At 42.6% G+C, this 13,279-nt stretch overlaps 1 protein-coding gene across 1 annotated transcript in view; it reads left to right on the forward strand.

The window, feature by feature from the left end:
- MPHOSPH6 (M-phase phosphoprotein 6) overlaps nucleotides 1-13,279 on the forward strand; it is a 99,596-nt gene that overhangs the window by 19,151 nt on the left and 67,166 nt on the right. The gene's annotated exons all lie outside the window — the stretch shown is intronic.

A 13,279-nucleotide genomic window follows, 5' to 3' on the forward strand; every position in this document is an offset into this window, starting at 1 on the left:
TAGCATCCTTCCGATAATTTAATCACGTAGACTCGTTAATTTGAACTTAAATTATCTTTTTGATTTTCACCAAAGCCCCCCCCCCTCCCCCCCCCCCCCCCCCCCCAAGCAACCGGGAATCAAGCCAGAATGAATCTACCATTCGACTACCTGTGTGTATGTACACATATTCACTGAAAGCTCGGGGAGAGTATGTGGTCTGACGGCTAGACAGCCGACTTTTGTGTTGGAAACCAAGGCAAGGTTCGAGCCTTGGGGTCGCGTCCACGTCTTGTGAATCTGGGCAAATCCCTTAATCTCCCCGTGCCTCCCAAAAACCATTTGCAATGCAATAGGTCTCGCATTTAAGCGATTTTAAGCTATTGGCATTGTAAAGGACAATGCGTTTTATTTATATTTCAAAAACGAAAATATAAATAAAAGGCATTGTCATTTACAATGTCAATAGCTTAAACTCGTGTAAATGCGAGACCTGTTGCATTGCAAATGTTTGTTTATTTTCTGAAGAGATAAGAGACCAACATTATTTCTGATATTTTTAAGATAAATCTGTAGAAATAAGTTAACATATGAGCTGTGAATTGCGGCAAACATCAAATTCAATGATGTACTTTTACAAGATACTGCCAATCAATAAAGTCAACCGGATTAGTGAGCTGACCATATACATGATTACTGATCATGTCCATTAGCAGTACTCCCTATCCTCAGGGTGGGAAAATGATACTCTTTAAATCATTGGGATAGGAACATCCTTATCTCTGTGTCCTTAACGGAGTGTAAACTTTCCTTCACGAAAGCTAGGACATTTTATAATCTGTTTCAGGACCAAAGACCAGGATTAGCTTGTTCAAAGTTTACTTGCCTCTAATACATCCGCATCTATTACTGGTTTAATGTAAAACCGTTTAAAGGTGGAGTCTGATGACTAGACTGATGCATTCAGAATGTCTTCTAATCTTGCGCTCAGGGAAAAAGCATTAGAGGCCAAAGCTATGTTTAAAGGAGTAAGCATTAGCACTCTTAACACTAGTTAGCAGTGGTAGAGTGCACTGAGTCCTAAAGCCAACAAAAACGAATTTCAGCAAATAGGAGATAAGGCAAAAGGTTTGGGGAAGACCACACCAAAGGCTGTCAGGACTCCTCCTGTGCCCCATAAAATCACAATATCTTGGTGTACTTCCAATAACCGTACCCGGGCCTTTCCCCTAAATCTGACCCAACACTATATCTTGACCCCAATCCTTCACTATCTTACTTTCACAGGTTTTGACAAGGTGCCAGATTTCCACCTACAAACGTTGGTGTTGAAACGATCACAGCCGTTCAAGACAGTCATTTTCTAATTGAAAAAAGTTCATCATAATTAGACCCCTTTGTGTGTTGCACTCTCTTTTTTTTATGAATACTTTACCTTGATTTGAGCGTTTTACAGAAATCCCCCCCCCACCCCCATACCATAAATGCTTTGGGTTGCACACCATCATTATTAGTGTGAGGCCTTCAGTACAGAGCTTTAATCAACTACAGACTTCAGATTCGCAACGTTTTTTTTATTACTCTAGTAAGTATTCAATGTACAATATTTTTATTTTCAATAATTAAGCATTTAGACTAAAAAATACAGTGTTCATCATCCAACAAATCAAATGTCCCACTATCACTTATATAACTGCTACTGCATTGCATGTTGGGTGAGGACCCCTTTCGTTGGGGGTTTCGGTGATCAATCTACATATTTTACTCCTAGAAGCAGACCTGAGACAAGATAGTTGCTCAAGAGGTATTGGAATTTCTTGAGCTAAAGTCTATGTAAATGAGTTTACATTAAAGACTTGCCACCGTAGAGAAAGCAAAAACGAACTTATAGTGCATTCCAGAGAGCACCTGCACGTGGAGGGTCACTCTCCTCTAAAGAGGATGTGTAGATCAAGACAAATTATAACTGCGGCCTACTGAAGTGTAAAAAACATTCAAAGTAGGGAGAATATAACTGTCTGCCCTGCCCTGATTAGCAACATGAAGTAGGAGAGCTTGACCCTTTCTGCTGTTATCAATTGTTGCTGTAACTAAGCAGCTTGTTGGAAGATTATCACAATAATAGGCTATTAATGAATGCGTAGTTGTCCCTTTAACGAGGCCAGTCTGTTAGCACAGTGCCAGCCCATAAACTCTTGCATTCACAATTGATACCGACTGTTGAAAGAAACTGCAGTCTCCACAGTATGCTGGGACTGACAGTTTATGGACATTTGTCAATAATTATCAGCATCCTCCCCCTTGGGACTTTTGTGGTCATCAGTCTGACTTTTTTTCTACCGTCGGGGTTAGCTCACATTTTTTCACGAAGTAGGCTGACGACTGCAGATGTGCTTTCAGATTGAAAATGACTCCTAGCAAATGGTGGTCTTACAAACCATAGTATGACTGCAAGGGTAACATAATACTTACGTAAAGTGCTGTGGTGACTAGTTGGGCTAATCCGAGTTCCGAGACCTCTTCATAACAGATCAATTTTCAGATGCAAATTCTTGTCCTTCTATTTTGAACACGTATCTGAGTTAATTAGCTTTACTATATACTGATGCTGGTAAATATCATGGTTTTAATCACCCTGAGATTTTCCCTTAGGTAACCTCTTATCTTCAGTCTTTTATCAAACATAGCCTCTGATCATGCATTTTATTGCCCTGTGCTTGAAGTCTAGGCATGTAGTAAAGGTCGGTGCTTAGTTTTGTTATAAGCAGATAAATTAATTGTTTACCAAACCGGTTTTCTTTCTCCATTTTGGTAGATTGCTGATCCGCTTCTACTTCAGGTCACGCGTGCACTTTTGAGTTTTTCTTGTTTTGGACAGAGTGGGTGTCAATTGGTGTATCCTGCAAGTACACCACCTAACCAGCTGAAATGTATATATTTATTAGTTTCTTGCTCGCCAGTCATATTATATTGTGTTACAGTTCTAATCATGTTTCACTGTCTCTCTAGGTGATTTCTTTAGTAGGCTTTTGAGAGTTGTATTTGTTCCTACTTGCGTTACTTTCTTTGCATTTTCATGGATAATAACTTATGTGCCCAACCCTTAATTTTCTTAAAGAACTTAGCTAATGCAGTTGTCTGTGTGTATTGACTGCTGGTATACCTCATTATTTGCCTCGAAGGAGCAGGCACCGAGTTATGCTTAGTCAGTTGTTTATCCCTAATATGGCATACTCTTATTCAGGTCTCCAAAGAAAAGATTTATCTATTCTTGTTTACCAGAAGAAAAGAATGGATAATTATACCATGACTATTGTTTGCCTAATAGTTGTAGATGTTCAGATGGGCGGGTGTTTTTACAATTCAGAAAGCTTCAAGTCTTTATCATTGCAGTCCATCACAATTAACTTCATATCCTAGGTTGATCACATTTCCCCTTCACCATTTTCCTTCTGGCAAAAGCAAATTAGTGCCCGCACATTTTAGCTCAGTCAACACATATTCTGTTTTTGAAATGGACATTAAAGTTGTGATTCTCTGTAAGGAGGTCATCTACATAAATTAGGTTCTCACCACACCGGAATCTGATATTTTTTGATTTTGGAATGTCTTGAACTTAGCTGTGTAATATTATGGACCTAAACAGGTTTTACGTTTGTTTATTGCTAAAGGTAACTATATACCGCCGCTAGGCAGAGATAGGGCCCAGTGTTTCCTTTGCACACAAGACCTTCTTCTGCGGCACATGCCATCTTGGAAAAGATGTAATGAAGTGTGTTAATTCAGGTTTTGTTTCATGAATACATTGTATATTTTTAGTTGGTCCTTTCTCAAGCAATGGGAAACGTTTTGGATTTTGTTTTTCTTTTTTCTGTTTTCTCAGTAGATCCAAAAACCTAGTTCATGGTTTAAGCAGCAGGAAATAATGCCACTCATTAACAAATCATTGGGCTCTTTTGTATTGAATCTACTTTTGATTCTTTTGCCAAGGTCACAAAACCTCAAAAGACCTTTCTGGAGATGTAAGATTTCTCAGTCCTTGCAGGCCACTGTAAAGGAGAAGGCCCGGAAGATAGCTTGGGTCGTCGAGACCAGAATGCCTACAGTCTACGCCACAAATTGTATGGAGCTCTGCTCCTAAATAAGGGCCTGCCTCAGCGCCTACATATGTTGTTCTATTAGTCAGAGTTTTGCTGTCACAGAATGTATGCAGAACTCCAGAATCTCCACCTGCCTTTAACAGGTTCAGGACTGATATTTTCTCATGGATTTCGAAACCTAGTTCCTTAGGAGGTACTAGACATAGGAGGTGAAGCAGCAGTTCCTCTTAAATGAGAATCATGTTGTCCAGATAAACGATTATGCTCACACTTTTTGCCTGCAAAACTTTGGTCACCAGTTTCTTCAACTTCCAAGAGGACCATGGGGTCTGTGACAGGCCATAGGAAAGCACAGTGAATTTTAATATCTGGAGACTTCACTGAAATGGAGAAAAATACAATAGGCAAGGAAAATATGGGCTACTAAGTGTCTTTGTGGTACGTATAGACTATCTCGTCTGTTTCTCTTAACAAATAACTTCTATCTCGATGGATGATTGCTCACCGGCCTTACAGGATTTGCTATGTCTGATGTGAGTCGATGGCCTGCTGAGGGAGTGGGAGCTGCAGCCAAGTGTGAGTGGACCAGCTTGGACTATTGGCTGCTGGAGATTTGTGAGTCACTACCTGTTGGAGCAGTGCTTGGCCCTGCTGGGCCTCACACGGAGTGGCTGCTGGGCCCTCTTGCTCGCGGCAGTGGAGCACAGGCCCGTCAGTGGTCATGGTTCTGGGCAGTAAGGAGGGCACCAATATTGTACATCTTACCCATATCTTCCTCTGTGAATTTCTAGAGGCTGCACTATCCAGTTAAGTAATCCCAACAACAAGACGGTTACTTGAACTATGCCAATTCAATGCAATCGTAGTCTGAATGGCGGTTATCACTTTGAAAATACACGTCCTACAGCTTATACCACCTACTGTAGGTGATTGTCAGACAATCACCAAGACTGGGTGATAGAGAACAATTGCATATTCCATTAATTTACCTCTGAACAATTTTACTAGTTCATTTATGTAGCTGAATGAAATCTTTATTTTAACTAATAAATTGTAAACCTGATTTTAACTTTGAAACATTGCTTCTGTAAACTGCTTGCATGCAGTTGTAACTGTTCATATGTAAGATGCTATCATGTTAAACATGTCATGTTTGTGCTATACAAAACTGAAAAAATAAATACAAGTAATTAAAATATTCTGTTTATGCATTAAAGGGGCAGAAATTGCCTGATGCAAAATTAGCAACTTACGCTTGGTTTTTCCAGCAGTTTGAGGGAATTGAAATATACTGCGCACCTTTTGATTGTAAGGGGTTCATTATTCTTCAGTGGACGCAACTGGCCACAGTGACAATGTGGGATAGCTAGCCCAGGGCAAATATGCTTGTCAAAAAAGGAGGAAGGGTGTACGATGTAACTAAAAGCTCATATGGGCTAAGCCCATATTATATAATATTGCAAAATAGATAACAAAGGCTCTGATATCTTTCATAGCTTAATGCTCAGGACGTGGGAGGCTAGATGCATTATGGTCATAATGTTGCAGTCATTATTGAATATTCGCCTAAGTAATAGAAATAGTACTGTGCTTGAGGCTGAAGTCTGCCCATTGATCCGCTTCTGAGGCTGTGGTGCTTCGATAGCTGGTAAAAGCAATCCTGGTTGCTATTACCTGGTCCTAAATGTAGGCAGAAAAAACCTGCCATACAAGCTTGATGAGGTCCATTGGCTGTCACCAGAAGGGTTCAGGCAATCACCGCAGTCTCAGAATCACAGTTGCACTAGAGGCAAAACAATCAAAGTATAGCAATGCCACTCAATGGGAAAGCTATGTTCCAAAATTGCAAAGTCTGTAACTAACACCCACATGGAGTATAACGTTGGACAAATAAACAAGATGGAGCAGACTGTACTTCTATTTATTTGCGAAGCAGGAAAGAGAATACATTTGAGATGATGTTGACACTGTGTGAACTGTGCACCATGAAAGATGATTGGATATTTTGGCATGAGTTGTGAAGCGTTTTTACTGTGCCCCATGAGAGTTTGCTGCTTTGGAGTACGAAAGTAACTTGTAAGCACAATCCTCCTATCTTGCCTTTTGACTTTTTCTATGATCTTCAGATATAGCCACAAGAGCAACTTCCATCCCTTCAGGCTGCCTTTCTTGCATTATCAGAGGATCTTGGACAAATCCCAGACAAAGGTGGTGTAGCTCCTGTCATTCTGATTGATGTTAGTGTTGCTGTTGACATGATCTCAAATAAAGGGAGGCTTCAGTCCTCCATATTTGTTAGTCTCTTCTTCTTGTTACTGTCTACGGGGTCCCATGGACTTTGTCAAGTTGAGTGAACACTTAAATATATCCCAAATACAGTTTATGACGTTCCATGGTGCCAAATCAATGCCTCCGTGCCTAAAGTGTCCTCCTTTTTTAGGGCTATGCAACATACCGCTTTAGTTGTTGTCTTTTGTTTCCAATGCATTACATATACTTAGAGAGGGCTTTGGGTCAGACCCTTGCTTTTTGTTGCATGACTTTGTTGCCTAGCTCACATCCTTCCTCCTGAATCAATGGCTTTTCCTCCATTTTCTTATGTTTCTCCCACCCATGACCCTGTTGGTCTCTTTGTTTTGATATGTTATCCTTCTACTGCTGATGCCAGACCTTGCTTTGCAGTGCATGTTTGGGGCTTTTATATTGTTTCGCTCACTTGCTGCTGTCTTTAGTCCCCCCGCCCCATCCTAAACTGTGCATTGCTGCCCACACATGTGTACATGGACACATGCTTAGTGCCTTTAAAAAAATAAAATAAATCGCATTCAAAGATGAATGTATGCATTTGATATTTCTATAGCAGAAACCTAGCTTAAAGGCAACCCAGCATTCTACACGGTCAAGGAACAACATAACATTAGCAAGTGATAGCAGAGGTACTTGGTTTTTGGACTGCACTGTGAGATAGTGCTCGTTAAATAGGTGTCTTCAACTTCTTCCTAAATTGAAGCAGCATTGGGACTTTCCTGATGGATTCAGGGATCGTGTTCCAGATCCTGGATGCATACATGGAAACGGCCTGTTACCACAAGAGATGGTTATCTTGTCTGCAAGATAAGTTGCTATGCAGGTTGTTATGGCTTTGTAAACGATGCAGCTGTTTTTTAGGGTGATGCGGACCAGCAAGGTAAGCCAATAGAGTTCCAACGGGATGAGGGGTGATGTGATCATATTTCTTCAGGCCTTGGATGATACCTGCCGTAGAGTGTTATTTTCCCGTAATTGGTGTCTGTGTGAAGTCTGCAAGGCCATAAAACATGATGTTGTCACAATCCAGATGCAAGAATATTAGGGATTGAACTGCATTTTTGAAGTTGCTTTCTGATTTAACCTGTTTCGCTATCTTTTGAAGAAACAGATGGTACCAGCCGGGAAACAACCTTTACAACAAGGTTTTTACCACAGTGTGCCTTAACCACTCATTTTTTAGCATGCATGTTTTTACCTCGTGTATGTTTTTACAATGCATACCTTTACCATGCATTTAAGGTAAGGTGGTTGTGTGGGGGGGGGGGGGTCTCCCCCCCCCCCCCCCCCCCCCACACAAAAATACATTATTTATATATATATATATAATGCATTGTAAAGGCATAAGCGCTGTAAAAAAAGAAATGCGGGGTGCACACAAATGCGTGGTGCAGGCATGCGCTGTATTTCCCTGCATTGTTTCGTCCTACAACCGTACCAGGCTATCTTTCTAGTTTTCGCAGTGTTTTCCTTGAGGAAGAGGTTGGTGTTCAGAGTGAATCCAAGTGACTTGCCTTTCAGCAAAAGTATGGGTTTGAAGCTAACAAGGTTCATGTAATAGAGACAGTTTTGCACTTTTCTTGTTTGTTCATTTTTGCAAATAACCAGTATTTTGGTTGGAATGAGTTTTGGGTAGGGGTGAAACCTCCAGGCCTGGATGATGAGAAAGCAGTTTTTGAGGTGTTGGACGTCTAAAGTAGAGAAGATCAAATTATTGGTTTTTTTCGGGGAGAGAGCAAGATGGAATCGCCCTGAGCTTGCGCTGATCGGCTGCTCACACCGGATGTGTAACGCTCGACTAGCTGTCCTGCGGTGTTCACTGGGATGTTGGATTACCGCGCTCACCATTCTCGGGATGCAGGAAGAGTGTTAAGGCTGTTTTCAAGATTGCTGCTTCACGAGGGATGTCCCATTTTGGATACGATCGCCTGGGTTAAACGTGCCATCTGTAAGACACCGGTGACCTTCTCCGACCCGCAAGCTTGGGCTGTGCTACATTTCATTTCTTCGTACTTTTTAGCAGCGGCAATCCTCTCCCCGGCCTCTCTAGCCGCCTTAAATTCAGAAAGCGAGTCCTGGAACCACCGGTTTCTTCCTTTTAACGGAAATCAGGGTGAGAGGCTACACGGACTTAGCAGAAACATTATGAGTGCCCCGGGGACACGGAGAGGCTCTAAGCAAAAAACGCTTGCAGCTGTCAAGGATCCAAAGGACGCCAACGATGTTAAAGGTGCAGCCTGTAATCCTTCAGAAGAATCTTCAAAGACAAAGCCTGAGGTTAGTGGGGACAAAAAAGTGTTGGGCAAATTATGGAGTAAATCCGGGGTAGGGGATACATCCGGAGAGCCTAAAAACATTAACACTGCACAACCCCCCTCCCCCCCCCCCCCGCAAAATTTTTCCTGGGATCTGAATAAACTCCTTTAAACCCCAGCACTAAAACTCTTATTTCCTCCACTAACCACCCACCAGCAGAGACCCCAAAGACAGGTGCACTGCAACAGGGGGACACAACAGAGGGCAGGCCCAGTTACGCCATGCCTAATAGCCCAGACATCGACACTGCTAAGATCTCTGAACCCGCAAGAATTCAAGACGGGGTCCCCCAAACCCCTTTTCTTGTACAACTACTCACCGATGCCACGACCCTTTTGACTCCGCCTTTCCAACAAACACTGGGTTCAGACAATCTACACAGTGATACTAGCTTTGGGATCCCCGCTTTTCACTCCTGACACTGGAGAAGCAGGGACTAATAAAGTCATTCAAAGTCTGGTAGTGCCCTCAGGCTCCCGGAACCCTTGGACCCCGGAGGCAGGAGCAGAACACTTCTACTCGGTCTCTGACGGTACACCTACTTCCTCTCTCGAGGATGGATCCGAGGATGCCAGTGAAGGGGACAGTGAGGATTCACACAAGGATACAGGCATGGTTTTGTGCCACAAAACATCTCTCAGCAAAAATTAACGTTGCAGCCAGCTTAAGTGGGACTACTCCGACTCCCAGATGTCATACTTACCTGACGAAGATGAGCTAAATGCTACTCAGTGGGGGAGCACAAAGAGTTTGCAAGCAGACTTCTCCGAGCCTTCTCTAGCCTCCATCCTAACATCCATCAAGGAGTTCCATGGAGAGGTTCGGACGGACAACCGTATAGCCAAGATCGCTGCTAAGAAACTACAGGGTGGGCTGAGGTGATTGAATAAGACTTGTGTCGACGTTTGTGATAGAGTTACTATGATAGAAGCACAAACTGAACACCTGGAAACTGAAGCCCTGGCCACCAAACAGGGGGAGTCCAATACAGCTTGTATGATGGACATGATGGCAAGGATCGAGGAACAGGAAAATCGCCAGCGCCGGAACAACCTCTGCTTACTTGGCGTTCCGGAGGGGAAGGAAGGGGACGATCCAAGGCGCTTTATAGTTAAACTATTACAAGATTCCTTCCCAGACTATCCAGGCTGGGATTGGGACCATGAAGTACAGAGGGCGCATCGATTCCCCTTCCATCAAAAGCGACTGCACAACAGTGGCAATTCATCAGGGGGACAACCAAGGGTGTTCCTCGTTTATTTCGGAAATTTCCTTCTCAGACAGATTATAAATGAACAGGCCCGTTTCAATTCAAAGAAAGGAGCCAACGGGATAGTATTCTTTGCCAAACCTGACTTCTGCCATTAGACTTTTGAACGAAGATGGCGTATGAGGCAGCTAATCTCTCCTTTTCCACAGCAGGGTGCGGAAGTGTACCTTATGAATCCTTCAAGGCTCAAAGTGATCTCCAACGGGAATATCAAGATTTTCCTTTCCGAGATCAAAGCTGGGGAATTTTTGGAGGAACTCAAAATCAGAAAGAAATAATATTTAACTACTTTGTTGATCACTAAATTAAGCATATGATGCGAACCCTTTTGACTGTATATGACTTCACTCGATAGTGACTTCTGTTAGTTTTCTTTTTTCTGTTTCTTTTCAGCCTCTTTGCCTTTCCACATTTTCTTTATTTTCTTTCTCTTTTGGGGAAAGAGAGGGAGGGAAAGGGGGGGGAAGGGAAAGGGGGGGGGGAATGTAAGAGGGGGCTCCTGGTCGATTCATCAAACTAGAGTAAAAGTTTTTTTCCTTAGTCCGGTGTGGCTGGCAGTCGAGCTTAGGTTGATTACCATCATTCAGGCCTTTCCTGATTGCTCAAAAAAGGGGGGCGGGGGGGAAGTGGGGAGGGTTGGGGATGGCACCTCAAGTGGGAAAGTTTGACACAGAAAATTTAAATTCTAGTTTCTTATGTCTTTCTGCGCACACACATATACACTTAAAATTCACATGTTCCAGATTAGGACACAAATTTGAGAGTTTGATGTGGTATTACTTATTTTTTTCTTCTCATTTTTTTCCCTTTAAGTTGCTACCTTAGATGTATTAAGAATTGTGTCTGTTAACATATGCGGATTAAATGATCGCTCTAAAAGGCAAAATGTTGCACTGGGGCTTCGATCTCTGGGGGGGGATATTTACTGTATACAAGAAACTCACATAGAGGGCTCCCAGAAGCATCTTCTAGACTCCTTGGGCTTCCAAGTCCTGGGGGCCACCACTCAAGGCTCTAAAACCAGGGGGGTTGGAATTCTCGCTAAGAGAAGACTCCATTTATTCACCCCGGGTCAAGTCTGATCCCCTAGGCAGATGGGTTATCACTGAGTGCCACCTTTCTAATAATACCCCTTTTACCCTTTGTTCAATTTATGGAAGCAACACAGATGATCCTGGAATCATCAACCTGATCTCAGGGGAATTAGCACACTGGCCCACCCGTATTGTTTTATGCGGCGATCTTAATCTGCATCTGCCTTGCTCCAATGAACTGTTCGTTTTGCAAAAAGAAATGAAAATTTTCTATTACAAAAAAAAAAAAAAATAGAGAAGATTGAGAAGACTTTCAGGTAGACTTGTGTATTTTAAGCACCAAGATGCTCCATGTAGAGGTTGAAGACGAATGGACGCCGTATGGAACTCTGGGGGATTCAGCAGGTGATAGGGATCTTTTTGGATGTGCGCACATGAACAAACTGATGTTGTTTGGAAGGGTAAGAGGACAACCAGTGAAGGACATTGCCAGTGAATCCCATTCGAGACTCCAGAGTGCGCATTAGGATGGGATGGTAGACTGCATCGAAGGCAACTGAGCGATCCACCAATATCAGGAGACCGGGGGGCCATCATTTGTGTTCAGGAGGGTATTGTCTAAGAGGTGTAAGGTAGAGTCTCCGTACTGCAGCTTCATCTAAAGCCAAGCTTGTATCATACAGATTGGTTAGCATTAATGTGACCTGCTTTTTCAGTGATCTTGCTGATGAATAGTAGGTGAATGCTGGGCCAGTAATTGGTGCGCTCATTGGGGTCTAGTGTAGTTTTTTTGTAGGATTCGGAGAATCTGGCCAGTCTGAGCATTTGGGAAGATGCATTGAGTGTGGGAGGTAGTGACAATGGTGAATAGGAGCATCTCCAGAGCAAGCTTTGATGAAGGACGAGGGTAAGACATCTTTATAAGGAGTTATTTTGACAGAGATGAGTATGTTTGCTAGATCAGTGAGAGATAGGGCGTTGAAGGCTGACCATTGCACGATTCTGTGGGAAGGTGTGGGCATAAGAGCCGAAGCAGGCTTGTTGTCGATGTGGTGTAAGGTCTTATGAAGAAAAAAAAAAATGTGTTGCAGAAGTAGAGGTTCATGACTTTGTACTTTTCTGGATGCCCACACATCTGTGGCAGCTCTCGAGGGATTGAATACCGCAGAAGCCATTTCCCTGATGAAAGTTATGTTGCAATTCAAAAATAAAATATGCTCCGGTGAAAGCGGACTGTTAACATACAACATTCTTGCAAAGGACGAAAATGTGACACATTGCGTAACAGTGGTGAAAAAATCTTTTATAGTCCTAAGGAAGAAGCCCATGTTAACCTAGTTTGTTTCACGTGGAACCTTGACATAATGATAGGATTAATGGTTAAGCTTAGAAAAGAAAGGAATAATAGTTTGGGAAAGGTGCCACAATTATCGTGGGATTGTTGTTACGCGTCTGTTCTAATAGAACGTTTTCAGAGAGTAAACTTCTCACCCTGCTAGCATATGTTGATTAAGCGCGTATGTGTCTTTAGGAAGAGAAGGCACTCGAGATTGGTGACTTATTGATCTATTGTGCGAACAAACCACCCACTCGCTGGTCGAAAATATATATGTTCTAGGAAAAGGTAAAGAACATAAACATTTGTTTTGACATGTAATTCTTAACAGTACTTGCCTGTGAAGTAATGTTCCTGTTGTAAATGTAGCAAAACGTACCTGAGACCTAATGACTCCAGATTTAGTGCCTACGATGGATTAAGGGTACACCTTTAAAGCTTGTCATCTATAGCCTGCAGACCACACAAAACTTCTTTCCCTGTGACTACTTCAGTTGAAGGCATAACCGGCGAGTGTTGCAGAATGGCATGTTAAGGTATGTGTGCGAAATTAATGGCCTGACATTCAAAATGTCTTTGGGCTAGTTTAATGGAAATTGAAGGATCTCTTCAGTGCTCAGCAGATTGGAAAGAGAAGACCAGAAAGGAGAACTTCTCGTTCTGTGCACCAAGGATTTGGAATTCTATCCCTGTCCCAATAAGCCAATCACCATCTTTCCTGCTTTTTGGGAAGTGACTCCAGGTTCTAGTCTTCAAATGCCCCCTCTCTGTATAACTTCCTGGCTGCCCTTAACCGTATAATCTATTTCTGAATCGTACTGCCCTCTGTAGTTCTACCCTCCCTCTGTCCATTCCATATGCTTTCTCTATAAACCCTCCACTTCCTGTCCTCTCTCCCCTCTCTTCTTGGAAGAGTACTCCCCTCCTTTATAGCTAG

The sequence above is a fragment of the Triturus cristatus genome, chromosome 12 (assembly GCF_964204655.1).
Source record: "Triturus cristatus chromosome 12, aTriCri1.1, whole genome shotgun sequence".
Lineage (NCBI taxonomy): Eukaryota > Metazoa > Chordata > Amphibia > Caudata > Salamandridae > Triturus > Triturus cristatus.